At 38.5% G+C, this 18,775-nt stretch overlaps 1 long non-coding RNA gene across 1 annotated transcript; it reads right to left on the bottom strand.

The window, feature by feature from the left end:
- Positions 1–14,261: 14,261 nt before the first annotated feature.
- Positions 14,262–17,172, bottom strand: LOC145125471 (uncharacterized). The gene is made up of 3 exons (XR_013716009.1): positions 16,717–17,172; positions 16,017–16,057; positions 14,262–15,664 (listed from the first exon to the last, which is right to left on the bottom strand). It is a non-coding gene; the product is annotated as an uncharacterized LOC145125471 (long non-coding RNA).
- Between the last annotated feature and the right edge of the window lie 1,603 nt (positions 17,173–18,775).

Below are 18,775 nucleotides of genomic sequence, written 5' to 3'. Positions count from 1 at the left end.
GAGAAACCTAGATCCAAGCATTAGGGTTTGTATGAGCACATAGGATTGTTCTTATGCTTAAAAACCATCATGATAAACATTAAGTTACCCTTTGCCTACCTTGTTAAATCCAGGTTAGTGTGCCGGTTAACCACACGCGCTCCACTAACGACTTAAGCAAAGTGCAAAGTGTAATTTCATGGGTTAGCACCAAATTCATATTTTCCTAAGTAACTAAGATTGGGAATTTATAAAAGGTTTAGTTACTTAGCATTTATCATTAATACTTTTAATGAAGGGAGAATTATAGTCCTTGTTCTACCCGTTCGGCTAACGACCCTCCACCAGTCAAGGAAGCGGTGGGTGAGAGTGGACACCCATTAAACTGTCATTTTATAGGCAGTAACCTTATACCCCCTTATAGACCGGCTTCGTGAATGAGGCCTACTAACGGTAAGACTGACTTGATCTTATATATATATATATATATATATATATATATATATATATATATATATATATATATATATATATATATATTATTAACTTATAATACTATAAAGTATAAGGGTTGAATTTTAACTTTTAAAACTCTAGGGTTTGGGTTAAAGTGTGTGTGAGACTTTACAAATTCCAAAACTTGAGGGCAAGTTTTGAACTATTCAAAAACTTTTCAATTCCATAACTTATGTGTTTAAAGTAGTTTTAATGAAAAACTCTTCAAGTTCCATAACTTGAGGACAAGTTATGGAATACATTAAAACATTTAAAAATGAGACTCCATTTTTCATAACTTATGGAAATCTTATGACTTTTAATAATCATAAATGTGACTTTTCATATAACTTGAGGACAAGTTACAAAAACACATATTATGAACGACTTTTAGATTAATTTGGATTGAAAACATATTATCACATAACTTTTCTATTAATCTAAATCAACTCATAAGAACAAGATAATTCAAATCAAACACTTTTCATGTAATTAGCCTAACCATTAAACTAATACAAAACATGAATCTATTGACAATTATCTATGAAATTGGATTAGCATGAACATCACCACATCAAAACAGGTTTACAAGTTCAAAAACAGCTTAGGGTAATGTTCCTAGTCCAATTCCAGCCAAAAACCTCGAAAATATGTTTTCTGGGGGTCCAACTCGTCGAGTGCATGAACCAACTCGACGAGTTGGATGATTTTATGCATGGACTCGACGAGTCCATCAGTGGACTCGGCGAGTCCACTGTCCAGAACAGCACAAAATCGAATTTTTCAGCATTTTTCAGCAATTTGCATCAAGTATAATTAAAAACAAGCCTAGGCTCTGATACCACTGATGGGTTTTGAGCATTCTAACACTCCTAAGGTGTACATGCAACCCTAAATACCTTGGATCTATGTTTTCTCTATTATACATGCAAACTTGAAGTTTCCAAGGTATTACCCTAACTAGCATACAATATTTGATACTTGGGTAATATAAACAAGTTATAATACATGCCTTTTGATGAAGTTTGAAGTCTTGATCTTTAAGAGCTTAGCCCCAATAGTGTGGAAGCCTCAAGTGGAATCAAAAATCACCAAAAACAACTTGGAAACCTTGAGAGAATAGTACGCACACTAGAAATTGGCCCACTCTTGTATCCTCACACACTAGTCTAATTTCTTGTGCCAAAGACCTCTTTATATAGTATAGAGGATTAGGGTTTCATCCATGTAAACCCTAATACCCATGCCCTTTCATTTCCATAGGATCCATGGGTTAAAATCTCCATGGACTATCCATGCAAGCTTAGCCCAACCTAAATGAACTTGGCCCATACTATATATATAAGAGTCCATATTTAATTAGTTCCTTTTGATCACTAAATTAATTCTAAATTAATTCTTGATCAATACTAATTAAATAATATGATTCCATATTAATATATTAGAACTTATAATATATTAATATAAATCATAAACATACTATTCTCAAAAGACTATCCATATAAATTGTTCCGGTGAAGTGCAACCCAAATGGACCATGCCAAATCGGGTCAAGTACATACCAATTATAGTAATGGACTTAGACACTAATCCAACAATTGATCCATTAGTTAAACCAATAGATACTCACACAATAATACATCTTATTCAAATATTCAAATTAACTTTGAACTATTGTTACTATACTAGTTTCATAGATTTCAAGACTTTCTTTTAACTTGTTAGAAGGCTCTACCTATAAACAAGTCAAAACTATCTCATGAATCATAGTATAAACAATTTCAATTATAAGATCATAGACGAAAAATTTGGAAAAGAGTTGTCTTTTGATCGTATGAATAGTAGCAAAGGCTTAACATTCATGATCATATTACTTTCTCCATGTTTCAGTCTTCTTACTTTATTTTATTCACTGCACATTCTTGTAAATGTTTGTACGTAATCCTTAGTAAAAATGCTCAAAGGATTAGAAGTAATTTTCAATGGTATTATGAATTCATATATATATATATATATATATATATATATATATATATATATATATATATATATATGTATATATATATATATATATATATATATATATAGGGCATGTACATTTTTATTGTCCTGTTCTTGTTAAGAAAACGAACATCTATTAGAACATGTCTAAAAATAATCCTTCATTTGTCCTTGGTATTTAGGCATAGATTAGGTATACCAACACTAATTGCCTTTTAACGCATGGGCAATTGGCTTTCTTCTTCTTTACACTTCTATTCATGATAGTAATCTATGGGAGTGATTTGAAGTTTGAGTTTCTATGATTGGCCATGTTAGTTCCAAAAGGAAACCTCAACATGCTTGTAACATCCCAATGATGAGGAACTTCTAATTTTGACCCTATATTTGTATAATATTGCATCTTGTCCCTTGGGAGTAAAAAGGAATGGCAAAATGGCCCATAGTGGAAATATGGTAATTTTGATCCATGCGTAGAATGTTGAGCGTATGTTGTGTACGCAAGACGTACCAGGGCGCACCCATGTACTTTGGACGCACACCTCGTACGCAGGGTGTACGTGAGGATTATGTAAACCCTAATTTTTAGGGTTTTGTTCATATTAAAACCCCGTTATAGCCTCATTACTCATTACTTCATCAGCCTCCCTCTGTGAAAGACGTCTTTAAGCAACCCTAAGTGAGAAGAGTACATTTTTGAGCCATTGGAGTGTTTTGGAGGTATTCTTGAAGAAGAAGAAGGTAGTGAGAAGAACTTGGAGCTTGAAAGCACTTTGGATATGATATTTCCTTCTTGTTTGCAACCTCTAGGAGGTATAAAGTTTGTATCTTGATCACTCGATATTGTAGATCTAGATATTTCACTCTTTTAAGTCACTTTTGTCCCAAAATGGTGATTCTTGAGCATGGCATGTTCTTGACCCATTAAGTCGTCCTTTCAGACCTTAGGATGGGTCTTGAGTCATAAAAATGTGGCCTTGCTGGTTGGTTTTTCTCCATGCATTCTTTAGAAGGTCTTAATGCATTAAGATGTTGAGTTAAGCACTTATTGGACATGCAAAGTCATAAAGTTGGAAACTTTATGACTCTTAGTGATAATTTGGCCTGGTATCTGCAATTAGACACATTAAGTCGAAGTATTAAGCTCTTAATGTGAAAAGAGGAGTTCTGTGAGTACGTCCTGCACACCTATTTGTACGCTGAGCGTACTCAGTCAACCACCCCGATCACGGTCAAGCTAGAGTATGACCCGCATACCTCTACAGTACGCCTCGCGTACGCGTTCTGTGTCGAATTGGCTGAGTTAAATTCGATGGGTTGGCTCGGCTAGGTTGACTCAGTTGACTTGTTAGTTCTGGCCAAGTTTGACCAAGGGTAATTTAGGAAATTGTGATTATTTTATAAATGGGAAATGATTGGACATTTAGGACTTGGGTGGAGCCGGTATTCGGGATCAGAGTGTTGATCAGTTTTTTGTCAGGCTATAAGGTGAGCTTTCCTCACTGTACTTACGGGTCGAAGGCACCAAGGCAGGCCCATTGGATTAATATCCTACTATACATTGATATGCTGAGTATGGGATAGATCTGTATGATTATATGCTAGTTGCTGATATACGTGGACCGATAGATCTATAGGACTACTTATGATTTCTAACTACTTGATTATTTGTCTGTTGATTATGTTTGTTATATGTTATATGTCGACATATTGTGTTGGGTTGAGACTTTACTGCTTTGTTCGTGCGTCAATAACCCTGGGGTATTCTAGTCTGATGACTGAGTGGGCCCGCTGTATATTGGTATTCCAACCCGATGGTTGAGTGGACCTGTTGTATGTTGGCATTCCAGTCCGAGGACTGATTGGGCCTTGAGGGGGTAATCCAACCCGATGGCTATTGACCCGTGGGTATTCCAGTCTGATGACTGATTGGACCCAACATGCTTGTTTGTTTATGATATGTGTTTTGTGTGGTGGTACATTGGGGGAATCACTAAGCTTTGGCTTACAGTGTGAGTTTATTGTTTCAAGTGCTTCTGATGATCGCGAGAAGACGAAGGCGTGACCGTACACATCCTCTGTTATGGCCTTATGATTTTGGGATACTCTGATATTGATAAACAATGATTTTGCAAACATTTTATGACCATGAGTTGTTTTAAAAAGTTTAAATTTGTTGTGATTTTTGTGATGTTATATTTTGGTGGCAGAGCCTTGTTTTGAGTGAATTGGAGGAACATCCGTGTAAATCCAGTCTCAAACTAAGGAACTACAAGGGTTTTAAAAATGATTTTCAAAACTTGTTTTCAAAAGTAACCAAGAAAGGATGTGATGTGTACGATCAACCGGAGCCTGTAAGTAGACCCCAATTTACCACACTATTATTTGATATCCTGTTTATGTTAGAACATCATGCTAGTTGTAGGATAGGGATATTCAGGAATTGCATGCTAGAATTTCCTGATACATGATGCCTTATTTCCTATAGAGTTTTCTTGTTAATTGTTGTATGACTCTTTCGGGTGTGAATTAACTACTAATTGAATATGTTAAGCCACATGCTGCATAGGTTTAGTAATTTTAGGGTAAAGGATTTGGTCCTACCACGCAACTCTTGTTTGAGTCCTACCGTTGTAGGGTTGAATCGTTTAATCTACAATTATTTAAGTTATGTTGTGTGTGATAGTATTCATGCAGTAGTTAACTGGCACCAATGGGGTCAATAGGCAGTTGAAGGCAGATTGAGGTATGGATCCTAGGATAGGCTAGGGAGTACGTAGTATTAATTATGTTCTTTTTAGCAAGTGTTGGGAGTATCATTATGAAGTCTGCCTGAGGAGGAATGTTTTGGCCACTCTCTCGAGAGTAAGATAGGATGTATGCGTATCTTCGTTTTTGTATTTGTTTTGGGTGGTTGTGATGATCCTTGAGAAAAATACATGTAGGTGTGGAAGGTAGTATGCGCTCGTACTACTGAAAGCACAGGACCCTTACGCGTAGCAAGGAAGTCACAACCCCGAAGGGTAGTCTTGTCGTGTGGTCGTAGCAATGTGTATTGTGGCATTTTTTATGCTTTTGGTTCGTCAGTATGGAGTTCCCGAGGGGATCTGGTTCGGGATCTGGAGCTGATGGCTAAGATAGGCCGAGGTGGAATGTCGATCAGATGTGAGAGATGTTTACTATTGAGGTTTCACAGATATTACAGGAAGAATTGTCGGGTATCATCGACCGGGTCACTAGCAGGCTAATTTCCAAGCTCGAGGAGCGAACTGCAGCCTTGCAGCTTGTGAGAGGGACTGCTAAGATAACTACTGGGGGTGATCCTGATGTGGGGACACGACTCAGAAATAGAAGGAGGGCTCTTTTGGAAATGGATGAAGAGTTCAAGGCTGCTATCATGGGCACTGGAAGTCAAGGGAGCTTTGATATCTATGAGAAGTGTGGGGGAACCCATGGGTTTGCTTGTCACAAGTTCAAATGCTATAAGTGTGGAGAGAGAGGGCATGTCTTTCGCGAATGCAAGAAAGATCGAATGTGTTTCCGCTGTCACTAGTCGGGTCATCTCAAACCCGAATTTCCTACATGGGTAGCGGTGGGAACGCAGACCCAGATGTCCACCGTCCGGCAGGAAGCCAAGGCTAAAACGCAAGAAGGCACAAGTATGAAATTTTATTCCTCTATTCAATTTCGATTAGATAGTTATTCGTGTAGTAGATTGTTAGAACTCTTATGCTAGCATCGTTAGGCCGTGATGGGTAAGGAATTTGGATGCCGGGGTGCTTTGTGAATCATAAGTTATGAGGACAATTCGTGAAGGATTGGAAACTGTCATGATGGAAAGGTTTCTGACATACCCATATAGGGTTCAGGATCTTCCTCGCGATTTCTAATTTTTATTCAGGAATTGATATATTCCATTTTGTATACCGAGAGTTGGAATGTCCGTTGTGGATTTCTATCGCCAACGAACATGGGGTTTCTGCATCCAGAGTGTTTCAGGGTTGCGTATTGGAGATCTTTTGTAACACCCGAGTTTCGGGGCTAAGCATTTTTAGACGATGTAATAGTCTAGGTTAACTATTGTAACTATTTTTGAAGTAATAAAGATGAAATATTTGAATAGTGTGTGAATTATGTGTATTTGTGTGCTTACAACTTAATTATAAATATATAATTAATAAAGAATAAAAATAAGCGTCAAAATTAAAGTGTGATATAAACCCGATATCTTTACATAAAGTTGTAGTGGTCGAAACAAGGATTCCGGAGATATAAAGAACGCCGAAATCCGAGTTATAACGAAGAAGTTATGACCCGTCGAAGTTTCGTGATGGAACCGGCACGGCACCGGGAAGCGTAAATAGTGAAATTTCGATAGAGCGACCTTTAGCCTTTGCGATCTAAACGAAAGTCGTAGAAAATGTTAAACCGAGAGCGTCCATGAAAAGAACGCCCAAATCTGACTTCGTATGAAGAAGTTATGATTTTTCGAAGTTTCGGCTTAGCAGTGTACAGCTCGAAGTTCGAATATTAGATCGAGTGGTTTTTAGCCGACACAATCTAAACGAGAATCAAAGATATCGTAAATAGTAGTGCATCGATAAAAAGAAAGACGAAAACGGACGTCGGATGAAGAAGTTATGAATTTTTAACGGACCAATCATGTCCCGGCCTGTTAAAAATATAAATTTAAAATAAAGTCAAAATTAGCCGACGGAGTCTAAACGAAAGTTGTAGAGTACGTTCCCGCCTATGTTTGGATATAAAGAACGTCAAAAACGGAGCTAGTATGCGAAAGTTATGATTTTTAGAAGTCGGGAAGCAAAATTGCGAATCTGCGAGAAAGGTGATGACGTAGCCGCATCTGAGCCGTTGCTTGTTGCCCAAGGCTTCGCTTCGGATGGAGACACATCGCCTCGCATACGCGCCGCGTCCGAGGTTGGGTACGCCCAGCGTACCTTTAGCCTTATCCCTTCCGAGTCCGATGTGCGAGCCAGCTGGTGCGAAGCTGGCACCCTATCCGAATTTACGCCCCGCGTAAGCCAAGGACTACGCCCAGCGTACGTCCGAGGCTGGCGCCTATAAAAGGGTTGCGAAGGCTGCCGAGGAAATCACACCAAAACTCATTCTTTCTCTCACTACTTTCTCTCTCTAACCCATTTTAACCCCCCTAAAGCCTAGGTGAACCCCTAGCACCCGAAGGAAGCCCCGAGGCTCCTGGAGTCCCGAGAAAAATGGTCTTTCGGTTCGGAAACGCTGCTCCGAGCAAAGCCCGGTTTTTAAGAAAACCCGCTGTAAGTAAGCTACGCCTACGCAATTTTTAATATAGCTTCTAATTAATTATAGTAACATTATTAGGACCTTAAAATAATTATTTGGGCTATTATTATCAGTTATATAGAGTGTTGTTTAACGCTTATATAATAATAATAATAGCTAGACTATTAATTAGACGCGGTTAACGTTAGACTAAACCCTAGTGGTATTGATACTAGGTTTTGTCGAGGGAAAATTATTTTGAGATAACGAAGCGTTGTTCGAGTACAGAGTCACCACCTTTCAGGTGAGTGCATAGTTACTTTCATCTTACACATAGATATGAAGTATTTTATATAAATTACGTGCTACGTGTGCATATTATTTGTATACTTGCCATCTATGCTGGATGAACGATTTTATACATGTTTTAAATGATTTAAACTGTATATGTATTTTATATCTACAAAATGTGTTGGGTAAAACATGGATAGATGTAATAGTTGCTGTGTGACAAAATAAAATAATGAGAGGCCTCGTTATAGATGTTATTGATGATCCAGTCATCTAGCGGAGTATAGATGACGACCACGGACTATTTTAGACAGTCTAGTGGAACGGTAGCAGGCTCACAACCTGTAGGTGTTTATTTGAACTGTGTGTTTACCAGCAGTACTCCATCCCCCACATGGTTGCCTTATTTGACATGAATTGCTGAGGAATCCCCGAAGCATGTGTTGTCACCCCAATGAAAGTCCTTAGACTAGGTACCTTGAGTTAGATGTTTTAGGGACGTAAAGTGAGGATAACGGGAACGGGTAATCGGGTTTGTTTGGTTTGATAAAGTTAATAAACTTATTTATTATGGGTTGAAAACCATATGTGCTCACCAGGCTCCCAAGCCTGACCCACTCAGTTTCTTGTATTACAGGTAGTGGCGCATGAGCATATATTTTTGGATGAGAGATAAAGGATTATAGGCCTGTAAATACGAAATAATGTAGTAAGGCTTATGTTGTACTGTTTATGCTTTTGATCTGTATCGAACATGACATCCCGAGTCTTTTAATGAAATACATTTCTTTGGAAATGCTTTTGATAAATCTTTATCATATTTTGTTTTGGGACAAATTCCGCAACACTTTTATTAAAATGTTACTCTGATTTTCAAACAAGCATAAACAAAATCGGTCTTTTCTGGCCGTGAAAATGGGGATGTCACATCTTTGGGATGCCTTATCTGATTGATCTGATCCCTATTCCCATAATGGATGTATGTGTGATAGGGGAGATGGATTGACTGAGCAGGTTTGGTGCCATAATCGATTAGGAGGGCCGGCGAGTAGTAGTTCGAACCCCAAGTGGGGGAGAATTAGTTATCTATGGAGAGGGTGCCAGGGTTGGTTCAGAGTTTTGTTCGGAAGCCAGGGGTCGACAGTACATTCAGCATGGTTGTACATGGTATCTTGTATATATGCTTGATGCACGGGTTGGGGAGTAGACATCAGTTTCGGATGTGCCAGTTGTGGATGCGTTTCCTGAGGAGTTACCCGGTTTTCCTCTCGAGAGGTAGGTTTAGTCCAGGATTGTCCTAGTGCTAGGTACGTCTCCGATTGCCAAGGCACCGTGCCGCTTGGCATTGCTTGAGATGCAAGAGTTGCCGTCTCAGTTTCAGGATCTGTTAGGCAAGAAGTTCATCAGACCGAGCAATTCGCCATGAGAAGCATCAATATTATTCGTCAAGAAGAAGGATCGTTCACACAAGATGTTCATTGATTATCGGGAGTTGAACAAGTTGATGTTCATTGACGACCTCTTTGATCAGATGTATCGAGCATCTTGGTTCTCCAAGGTCGATCTGAGGCCGGGGTATTATCAAGTGAGGGTTAGAAAGGAGGGCGTGGAGAAGACTGCAATTCGGTTCAAGACTTGGTCAAGTCAGGGTTGCAGAGCAAGTGGCTATCGGATGAATGTGTTCAAAAGATACACGAGTTGTCGTTCAGTAGGGAGTAATTGGCCAGGGAGCTCATTGTAACGATTGGCTCCTTTTGGGATGCCAATGAATAGCCTAGGAGGCGCTAGGATCGCTCTTGTTGAGTGTCGATTAGCGAAGGATTTGTCAGCTCGTTGTATGGACTTCTATTTACAGTCTAGATTGGGTAGTTGTCGATTCGTAAATCAGTTTCAGATATGGGTATGTTCAGTCCCGCGTGGGTTTGGTTCACTGGGTTAGGTGTCAATGATTTAACGACCATTGGTCATTTCATACATCATCAAGGAAAAGATCCTTCAGAGGTTTTGAGCTGCATCAGTTGACGTTCAACGGATTCATCAACCTATGGTCAAGTTTGGATCGAGTTTGGAAGATGTACTTGGTTATTGAGAATCTAGAATTTGGGACAGTGCTACCCAGTTTTCTAGATGAGACATTAAATTTGCATGGAATCTAATTTTTGGCATGTCGTGATGGCAGGGTTGGTATTTGGGTGGATCCGACTAGAGTCTTAGTAGTATTTTTGGATAACCCTAAAAGTTTTATCGAGATAGTTACGTATTGATGGGGTCTGTTCGGTATCAATCATGGTATGGGATATTGTTTCGATCGTTCATGAGGATGTTTTCTGTTAATGATTGAGGTTCGTCATTTCCTTAGAACTCGGGTACTTCACTGCTTTTGGGTAAGGTTATGGGTTCCCTAAGTGTGTGTGTTGTGGTAAGTTCATTAGATACTGTCGTGAAGGGTGTATGTGGGTTGGACAAGATAACAATGGAGCACCTGGCTCGAATTATATGCATGGTTCTTATTTTGGGTTATAGCATTTCAATTGGAACAAGGGTGCGACCGTTTATCCCATTCTCGGGTCGTGTGCGACCATGTTTTCGTCGGACTTTGCATTGGTAGCAGGTTGTACTGTGAAAGGAATGATGTATGGTAAAATGGTATGGAATTGTTGCGCTTGGTTGGCATTGATATGGTCGTTGATTGGATGCCTGCAAGGCGGTGGAATGAGGTTCAATATCTTTAGGTCCCCGTGGTGCTGGTCATGAGTTTCCAGGCATAGGTTGTGGGACAATTGATCATGTTTGTTTATTTTCGTATATAATTTGTTGGATGTTAGTGCATTGTTGAGAGTCAGGAGACTCAGGGAGCAGCTAGTTGGATCACATGGTCAGAAAAGTTGTTGGTTGATGTATTGGTTGTGCATCGAAGGCCTCTTGGTGAATGATTGCCTTGGTACACCGACTTTTAAGCCTCTGTATGTCCGATGATTTGGTACTACTGAATGTCTCATCCTGGAAGGGTGTGATATGCTTCAAGAAGAAGGGGATTGGGTCCCTGATATATTGGACCATTCCGTGTTATTTCCAGGATAGGAAGGGTGGCCTATCAGTTGGATTTGCCGAGTAATCTCAGTCGGATCCACAACACTTTCCATGTCTCCCAATTGTGGAAGTATGGGTTGGACGGTGAGGCAGTGGTCCCTTTGGATGACATTCGGGTCGATGAGTGCCTGAATTATAATGAGAGGTTGGTGGTTGTATTGGAGAGAAAGATAAAGCTCCTGGGCAACAAGGAGATACCTTGGGTAAAGGTTCAGTGGCGGCATCGGAGAGGCTCCGAGTGGACCTGGGAGCCGGAGGCTGAGATACGGGAGCATTATCCTGAGTTATTTTTCATAGCTGACTTCAAGGACGAAGTCTAGTTCAAGTGGGGTAGAATTGTAACATCCCAATGATGAGGAGCTTCTAATTTTGACCCTATATTTGTATAATATTGCATCTTTGCCCTTGGGATTGAAAATGAATGGCAAAATGGCCCATAGTGGCAACATGGTAATTTTAGCCCAAGCTTAGTACGCTGAGCGTATGCTGTGTACGCAAGGTATACTAGGGCGTGCCCTAGTACGTTGGGCGTACACCTCGTATGTAGGGTGTAGATGAGGATTATGCAAACCCTAATTCTTAGGGTTTGGTTCATATTTAAACCCCATTATAGCCTCATTTCTCATTACTTCATCAGCCTCCTTCTGTGAAATACGTCTTCAAGAAACCCTAAGTGAGAAGAGTACATTTTTGAGCCATTGGAATGTTTTGGAGGTATTCTTGAAGAAGAAGAAGGTTGTGAGAAGAACTTGGAACTTGGAACTTCAAAGCACTTTGGATATGAGATTCCCTTCTTGTTTGCAACCTCTAAGAGGTATAAAGTTTACATCTTGATCACTCCATCTTGTAGATCTAGACATTTCACTCTTTTAAGTCACTTTTGTCCCAAAATGGTGATTCTTGAGCATGGCATGTTCTTGACCCATTAAGTCGTCCTTTCAGACCTTAGGAAGGGTCTTGAGTCATAAAAATGTGGCCTTGATGGTTGGTTTTGCTCCATGCATTCTTTAGAAGGTGTTAATGCATTAAGATGTTGAGTTAAGCACTTATTGGACATGCAAAGTCATAAAGTTGGAAACTTTATGACTCTTAATGATATTTTGGCCTTGGATCTGCAATTAGACACATTAAGTCAAAGTATTAAGCTCTTAATGTGAAAAGAGGAGTTCTGTGAGTACGTCGTACGTACCTATGTGTACGCCGAGCGTACTCAGTCAACCACCCCAATCACGGTCAAGCTAGAGTATGACCCGCGTACCTCTGGAGTATGCTCCGCGTATGCGTTCTGTGTCGACACGGCTGAGTTGAATCTGCTTGGTTGACTTGGCTAGGTTGACTCAGTTGACTTGTTAGTTTTGGCCAATTTTGACCAAGGGTAATTTAGGAAATTGTGATTATTTTATTAATAGGTAATGATTGGACATTTAGGACTTGGATGGAGCCGATATTTGGGATCAAAGTGTTGATACGTTTTTCGTCAGGTTATAAGTTGAGTTTTTCTCACTGTACTTACGAGTCGAAGGCATCACGGCCGACCCATTGGATTGATATCTTGTTATACATTGATATGCTGAGTATAGGATAGATCTATATGATTATATGCTAGTTGTTGACATACGTACACTGGTAGATCTGTAGGACTACCTGTGATTTTTGACTACATAATTATCTGTCTGTTGATTATGTTTGTTATCTGTTATATGTCGACATATTGTGTTGGGTTGAGACTTTACTGCTTTGTGTGTGAGTCAATAACCTAGCGGTATTCCAGTCCGATGGCTGAATAGACCCGAGGGTATTCCAATCCGATGACTGTGTGGACCCGCTGTATATTGGTATTCCAACCCGATGGCTGAGTGGACCTGCTGTATGTTGGCATTCAAGTCCGAAGACCGATTGGGCCTTGAGGTGGTAATCCAGCCCGATGGCTATGGACCCGTGGGTATTCTAGTCTGATGACTGATTGGACCCAACATGCTTGTTCATTTATGATATGTGTTTTGTGTGTTGGTACTTTGGGGGACTCACTAAGCTTTGGCTTACTGTTTCAGATTATTGTTTCGGGTGCTTCTGATGATCGCGGGAAGGCGAAGGAGAGACAGTACACATCCTCTGTTATGGCCTTATGATTTTGGGATACTCTGATATTGATAAACAATTTGGGAACAATGATTTTGCAAACATTTTATGACCATGGGTTGTTTTAAAAAGTTTAAATTTGTTGTGATTTTTTGATGTTACAATGCTACACAATTCCTTCATGGACATTCCAAGTTGTTCATATCAAAATCAAAATGAACCGATTATATGTACATGTCAGCTAGTCGACTAACCCTACTCAACTCCTAACTCAAGGAAATTGCATTTTACTTTAATATATCCATTTACAACGTACACTTGATACCCGCTCTTTCTAATAGTTTAGAATGCAATGTTTGGAGTAACCTCAGGAAGAGCTTTATCAAAGGCATGATCTTTCATTTCGTTTATGAGAACTAATCCCAAACTACAAATTTGATAAGATTAATCATCCTCACAGCTAATCTTTTCAAAGGTCTTATAGCAGTAGATTTTAGTGGATAAGGTTATAGATATCATTCAATTTCCATTTTCATTATAATTTGTTTTACTTATCCTTAGAAAATAACACTACTACAAAAATATCCTTTAATGACACACACTGCGTGTCATAAAACCCACAGAAAACACACAAATGCATATCAAGGAAGGCCTTGTCGTAAAGAAAGATGACATGCATTTGCGTGTTGTAACCTTACAACACGCATTAAGACGCACATAGATGACATGCAATGCATATCAAGGAAGCCTCTGTCATAAAGGAAGACAACACACATTTGCTTGTCGTAACCTTATGACGTGCATTTACGGCACGCATTACGTGTCATAATTTTAAATGTTTTAAAAAAATATATTATAATTTTTTTTTTAGATTTACTAATTTTCAAATTAAATGACAATTAATATCTCATAACACAACATAAAATACATTATATAACAAAAAAATCTATTTCATACATTAAATGTACCAACATTCATTCATCTAATATACTTTGTGTTTTATACAAAAAATCTATTTCATACAATAACTGTATTATCTAAAGAAACCATTTCCTTATTTCCTCTTTGCAACCTAGGACGAACATAATATAGTAAACCTTCCTTGTGTATCTGATATTTAAATAAGCGAATCTTTCTTGACATCTCAACACCTCTTTTTAACTAACCATAATGGCAGAACAGATACAAAGGCAAACAATATATAAATATAACATGGTTAATGAATTATTTGAGCACAACATAGAATGGGAAATAACAATTGCTTCTCTCACTTGTTTTGACATACATACAAAGCAATGTGTTAAACACCCATTATGTATTCAAGGGTAAAATAGTAAAAACAACTCAAATAGCCACTAGGATGGCGCATTCTATCCAGTAACTCCTGGAATAATTTATGATGGAGTTCAACTTCTGGTAATAGCATCCTTGGAGGTGGGACTTCCATTAAAATAGCACAAAGGAAAGCGTATCATTTGGCAACAACAGTAGTGGTTACTGTTTGAGGTAATAGCTCTATTAAGAAATTTTTAATTTGATTACCTTTTTTACACCAATGTGATCTGAAATGGCCCAAATTGTCTAAGTAGACATGCAAGATGTTATTGGAAATCTAAAGGCAAAATTTCCTTGTAGATTAAAGTGAAATAAACAGAAGATTTAGCATAAAGATTTTCTATTAATGGAAATAATAAAGGAATCTTAAGCAAAATAATATGAGTGGAGATATTGGTAGATGTAGAACCATACCTTTGAGCACTTCGGTTCTTTTAAAATTGCTTTCTAAGTGAAAAATGAAAAAATCATGCAAGAAAAAGCATAACAATAAAGAGGGGTTGATTTCAGAAAAGATGAATCCTAAGAAGTTTAAAGCTTAAAGAAATCAAGAACAAAGTACTTTAAAGCATGTATTCAGGTGTGTTCATAGAGAGAGAGAACAAAAACTTAAAATATGACAGTTTTCCCAAAATGCCCTTGTATAATTTTTTGTCCCCGGTTCGGAATTACTCCAACAACAAAAACAATAGATAAACTTGTGTGTGTATGAGTTTAAAAATATTAAATACTTAGTTGGAACTTTAAGTTAGTTACATTTTTCTATTTAATTTAAAGTGTTAGATGGGTAATTGGCTATCTTTTTTTTTTCAAGTTATTTAGTTTTCTATTCGACTAACAATTCTTAAAAACACATTCTATTATAATATATATGGAAAGTATTGGAAGTTTACTTGATATAAAATGTGATAAGTGTCTTGTAGATTGATTATTGCCTACTATAATCAATTAAATAGGGTACATTTCCATTAAGTAAATAAGAAACAACTTGTTTACCTTTCAGATTTTTCCATTCAATCTTTGATCTCCAAAGGGAATTCTAATTAAATACATGTCAATGAGCTTCATTAAATACATGTCAATGAGCTTCCTGTGCTTTAAGGGTAGTTTCGTCCCAAAAAGCTACATATCATACCTGCATACAACTTTCTATGAGTATGTGGACATTAAAAGTGAGGATTTATAAATTAATACCGACAATGTCACAATAATCAAAAGGATTCCCAACCACAGAAGCAACAACAAGTCCACTAATATGAACCATATCCATCATCAAAAAAAGCACCAACAACAGTTGCAATCTTTTCAAGTGCAACAATAATACATGTCATTATAATATAAGAAAGAAAAAAAATCAATACTCAATACTCAATATTTTGGACAACATTCAAAAAAGGTATTCCTTTCTCATATGTGGATAGTTAAGAACAGTAAGTCAGAGAAGAAAAAAACTAAAGAATGATACAATAAGAAACAAGCACACGCACCTGGTAACCAGAAGGGTAGATCAAAAAAGCGGTATGTTTCACTGGAAAAGTGAGGAAATGAGGTTTTAAGAAGCATGCATATAACTTGAATTTGCTGAATAAGTTGAAGGTTCGTAAAATTTGAAGAAATCAAATGCATTTCATAGAATACACACAGATTAGTAATCCTAACCCTACACATTCTCTAACTAAGAGTTCTAGGACCTATTCTTTCTGTATGTCATGTCAATTTTTCCTTGTAGACACTCAATAACATGAGAAAGTTCATCAAGGACCATTTCTAGTTTTCTGCATACAGATTTCTGAAATTTCCCTTACGAATAGAGCAGTTCTATCTCTCATTTCAGTTCGGCTAACATGAAACGTATCTCGAATTTACTACCCAACTCTTTTACTCCCCTTAATTTGTGTATTATAAGCTGCTCAGAACTTTGTGCATTTTCGTACAATGCAAACACGAATTAGCTGAACGATCATCGACCAATATAAAGTTCAGCCGATAAAACTTGGAACTAAGTAAATAAAACCCTGATTATCATAATTGAAACTGAGATCCAGCAAATTACAAACACAAAGACCCTAATTATCAAAATAGATCCACTAAGTTGATGCAAGCAGTAGCAAGAAACATAATGTGAAGAAGAAAACGCATAAGACAGACCGAAAAAGATCCAATCTACATATAGAGGATAATGCCTACCTAGGGTTATGGAAAGGACCGACATTGTTGGCGTAAATTGGGACTTCATCACCAGATTAGTATTTGCGATCTGAGGCATCCGATTGAACTTCTTCAATGTTAAAAGCCACTAGTAGCGCCACCAGCAACCACCGTACCACCGACATTTTCTTGCACATCTAAGATGTCTGATACAGTAGACACCCGTAGATGCAATATTTACATGTATATCCACATATATCACGTACCTTATATACTCAGACAATGTTTGTTGAAGGGGTTAATTGTGAACTTTTTGAAAAAAATTAACTTTACGATTAGTCTGGTTTTAAGGGTAATGAATGAGGGTGTGGGTTGTTGGTGGCGACGTGGGAGGAGAAGATAGCTTCGACAAAGGTCACAAATATGCAGCAAGGAAGAAGGAAAGGGTAAGGGAGATCTAGAGGAGAGAGTGCAGAAGCGAGAAGCGGGGTACTTCAAAATTTTAGAATTTTAGAGGATTTCTTTTTCCCCCTTTAAAAATGCGAGTTTGAGTTAAAAATTATAAAGCGACAATGACACACATTTAAGGTAAGTACCCTCCGTGTTTGTAAATTTTTTTGTTGGACACTAATTTTAGAGCACGCACAAATGTGTAACGACCCAAAAATCCAAAGTAAAAATTTTATTCTTAATATATTTAAAACACCATTGTAATTTCGTTCAAAACATTGAAAAGCATTTCAAATAAAACATTTATCAGAGTCCAATCTCAAAGATCACTTATTACGGAAAACACGGGTGTATGCGCTGCGATCGTCCCAAGCTCTTTCATTTGAAAACTGGAGTACCTGAAACAAAAATTGAAAACCGTAAGCACAATGCTTAGTGAGTTCCCCAAATACCACATACAATACATATCCAACGATCCATATAAGTCATACATAACCACGAGCCATACATATCATTCATATATCATAATCAATAAAGGTGCTATGTTCTGCACATAGTCTTGCCATTATGCCACGAGCCGCCTCGTGGTCTTCCTTGCCAAGCCAGGGGCCACAATCCTCGGTCTTACAGCCATGTGCTAGGAGACACCTCCGGGTCTTCCATGCAAGCATCACAAAGACAACTAGCATACAATCTACTCTACTTAACTAATTAGCATACAGTGTGCCAAGAGCCGCCTCTTGGTCTTTCATACATAATGCCAAGGGCTAACCCCCGGGTCTTCCTACAATCCATAAACCAAATACGTCGGCGCTTACCAATGAAAATGCTCCATCACTAGCCAAAGCCCAAAAGACCGCACAACCTTTAAAGGATAGATGAACACTTCTCGAATCTCAACGAAACTGATAACCCCAGATGCCTTGAAATGATACCACACTCAAATCTTGAATTCCAAATAACCAATGCTCTGACCAAATCTCAGCCATAGACCACGTCCCTTGGTGCTTCCAAAAGCCAATCCAAGCACAAAGACTGAACTTACCGAACCCCTACGATGCTGGATAACCACCCCGCTGAACCCTGACTGCGGACCTTCCATATGATACCCATGAACTGATCTTGACCATAAACCAAAATAACACTGAACAATTCAAACTCGCAAAAAGGAAAACAACATATCACTAACCACTAATAATTCACGACATGCAAATGGAATATCACATTACTGAAGATATAACCCAGACATAATCAAAGAAATATACCAGAGATACACTTACCCAAACTGATGCAAGATCACAACCACAAAATACAGATAGAACCGAAAGGAGCAAAAGATACATACCCGCAACATTGCCTGCTGAAATCCTGATCTCCCCTGTATGTCACTGCAAAAGTCCGACTCCTCTCCGCTGGGGCTCCTGCCCTACCCTCTCGTCCATTGGTGATCCTCAAAGTAGCTGGAGCAGGCGCACTCACTGCTCCTCCCCTCAACCTCGGACAGTCGGACTTCTTGTGGCCCACTTGGTCACAGAGAAAACATAATGGGCTTGCCCCCTGAGGACATTCCCTGCTAATGTGACCAACCCTACCACACTTGTAGTAGCCCAACCAACCGGAACGACAAACTCCATCGTGTAGTTTCCCA

Source organism: Lactuca virosa, chromosome 7 (assembly GCF_052849685.1).
Source record: "Lactuca virosa cultivar CGN04683 chromosome 7, Lactuca_virosa_CGN04683_v6, whole genome shotgun sequence".
NCBI lineage: Eukaryota > Viridiplantae > Streptophyta > Magnoliopsida > Asterales > Asteraceae > Lactuca > Lactuca virosa.
Note: the sequence above shows the minus strand (reverse complement) of the source record. Positions and strands in the feature narration are given on the sequence as shown.